Source organism: Cynoglossus semilaevis, chromosome 1, assembly GCF_000523025.1.
Source record: "Cynoglossus semilaevis isolate Cse_v1.0 chromosome 1, Cse_v1.0, whole genome shotgun sequence".
Lineage (NCBI taxonomy): Eukaryota > Metazoa > Chordata > Actinopteri > Pleuronectiformes > Cynoglossidae > Cynoglossus > Cynoglossus semilaevis.
In genome coordinates, this window is record NC_024307.1 from 12,586,405 (window position 1) to 12,589,070 (window position 2,666).

At 39.2% G+C, this 2,666-nt stretch overlaps 1 protein-coding gene across 1 annotated transcript in view; it reads right to left on the minus strand.

Moving 5' to 3' along the window:
• cldn11a (claudin 11a) overlaps positions 1–2,666 on the minus strand; it is a 119,423-nt gene that overhangs the window by 115,750 nt on the left and 1,007 nt on the right. The window lies entirely within an intron of this gene.

The following is a 2,666-nucleotide window of genomic DNA, read 5'->3' on the forward strand; positions in this document are numbered from 1 at the left end:
CCATCCTTCCTTCCTCTTTTCTCTTTACTCCCAACTTTTAATAAGTCCTGAAACTGAAGGTGCTGCCAAATCGTGTGAGCAAATGTTGAAGAATTTTCTTATAGAGTCTAAATAAGGGATGAGCTGAAGAACCGGGAGCTGCTCTGATTCAACGCTGTCCCGTCAGTTTACTCATACCAACCATCGCCCAGAGATCCCTCCAGGGACACTGCTCTGAGTGTTCACACCGCTGCGGGTTCATGGTACGAAATCTGTTCTCCACAAGAGACGGAACGGGTTTAAAAAATTCAGACGGATCTACAGTGTGTAAAGGTCCAGAAAGGATGGGACGGGTTTGGAATTGTTTCAAAACTAATGGCCGGTTGTTAGAAGTATTTGTTGCTCGTGTTACATGTGTAAAAACGTCATGGTTGTCAAATTCTATTTTTCAGGATGATTCAGACAAAGCCTCCTTATGTCTGGGAGGTTTTGGAGCCACGGGCCTGATGTTGTTCCACGCTGAATTCCTAGTTATCTGTGCCCCTATATGTAAATACACTCTTCCATAGCAACTAATGCACGACCTTAACATTTTTCTGTGTCTGAAGCGTTAGTTCACGTCCACCAACATGTTTACGTTGTTTCTCAGTTCAGCTCAGGTGACGACAGTTCTGCAGGAACTGATGTTTGACTTCCACTTTTCATTACCCACTCCCAGGGAGCAGCTTTTGGTGCAATTGTGTCAAGTGACTTAGACTGTAGGCCATAATTCATGTGGGTGGGAGAGTGGGACTGTGGGGGGGGGGGTCTGATTTTACTAAGACACTAAAATATGTCTCCTGTTTTTCATCATTTAACTTTTGTCAAACACTAACACCTCATAATTTTTTTTCTACCGGACACAAAAAAACCCTGAAATTATAACAAATATTGTATTTTAAACCAAAAATTAAATAGTAAACTGGTTAAAAGAACATGTTTTGATCTGACGCCATTTAATTTATTTATTTTTATCTCCAATAACTGAGAAGAAAAACATTAAAAGGAACTGGATTCCAGTGACTTAGTTTCAAAGACGTCTCCCAGAATCCTCCAAAGAAGAAGCTCTCTGAGTGAAACACTGTTCTCTGGCAGTGTTTAGGTTTAAACAGTCTAAATAAAATAGATAGATCTGTTACTTCCCAAGAAAAACCTTTTTTTTTTCTTCTCATTTGTTGTCAAACATTTTGACCTAAATCGCTATTATACTATATATATATACACACATACATGCTCTTGCATCAGCCTTTGTTTGTTCATGTCCGTGTGCTCCTTCTGCGTTCAGGGATTTTCACTACATGCACACACACTTCTTTTTGAAGGGGGTTTGAAAAACCTTCTGGGCCGGTGCATCAAAGAGCAGAGAGTGGAGCAGGGAGGTGGAGCAGGGAGGTGGAGGTCCAGTGTGAACCTCCTCATCTGCAGATGTGAGACAGAGCAGGGATATGGATTCATACAGAATAACGCTGACCTTCACTCCACTGTGCTTATCCCGCATTCTTAGTCCTGATTCTCTGCGACCATGTACTCACAGATGGGGGTTATACCTCAGAAGAATGGCTACTACTACACTAACTATACACTCACACACACTCACACACTGTGTACACAGACTGGAGGTCACAAATGTGAAGGTTCCAGGGGAAAAAAATACATTATTTCACCAACTCTGCATTAAATAAATTCATGTACTGGTTTTTTTGTTGCTGGAGTGGACGACTGTCTCCACAGCATACACCAACTTCCTGCTGCCTTTCTGTCACACATGACCTCTGACCCTCATCTCCATTCACTCCACCCTGCCCTGTTCTTCAGCCTTTTCCTGAACCAACTGAATAATCTTTGTCCAAAAACCTCCTCAGGCCCGGAGTCCTTTAAACCTCCCTTTGTACACACGTAGAAATCATTGGTGTCTGTGAGTTTATACTAAAACACCGACATCATAACAGGAAGTGTCAGATGTTCATTAGCAGAAGTAATCATTTTCATACGCCATTTTGTTTCATTTGAGGGCCAGACATAACGAGATAAAGGTCTAACAAATGTATACATATATGTAGAAATAACGAGATAAAGGTCTAACAAATGTAAACATATATGTAGAAATATATACATATGCATATATATATATACACATGTATATATGTCTATATATACATACATACATGTGTATAAACAGTATGTATATACTGTTTATACAGTATATACATACTGTATAAACATATTTATATACATATATACCTATGTACATTTAAATACACATGCTGTACATATATAAATACTATATATATTAATATACATACATATATTAATACTTGTGTTTAATATAGTTAACATATATAATAAATATATGCATATATATTGAAACACATACATTGCTACATATATATACTACAATGACTGCAAACGTAGACATGTGCAGCACAAACACTGCTATCAGCTGAATGATTGTATACGAGTTGACCGTGGCAGGACACGGGGATAAACGCTAATAACGTTTTTGTTTTGTTATTGTTGTTTTTTGAGTCAGGCTGGACTAAGGTTTAACGACGGCTGGTGAGGATTTGAGGAAAAGGTGATTCAATTGACATGTTAGCTTTCGACTGAGGATCCTTATAGTGGGATTAGGGGGGGGGGGGGGGCGTGCT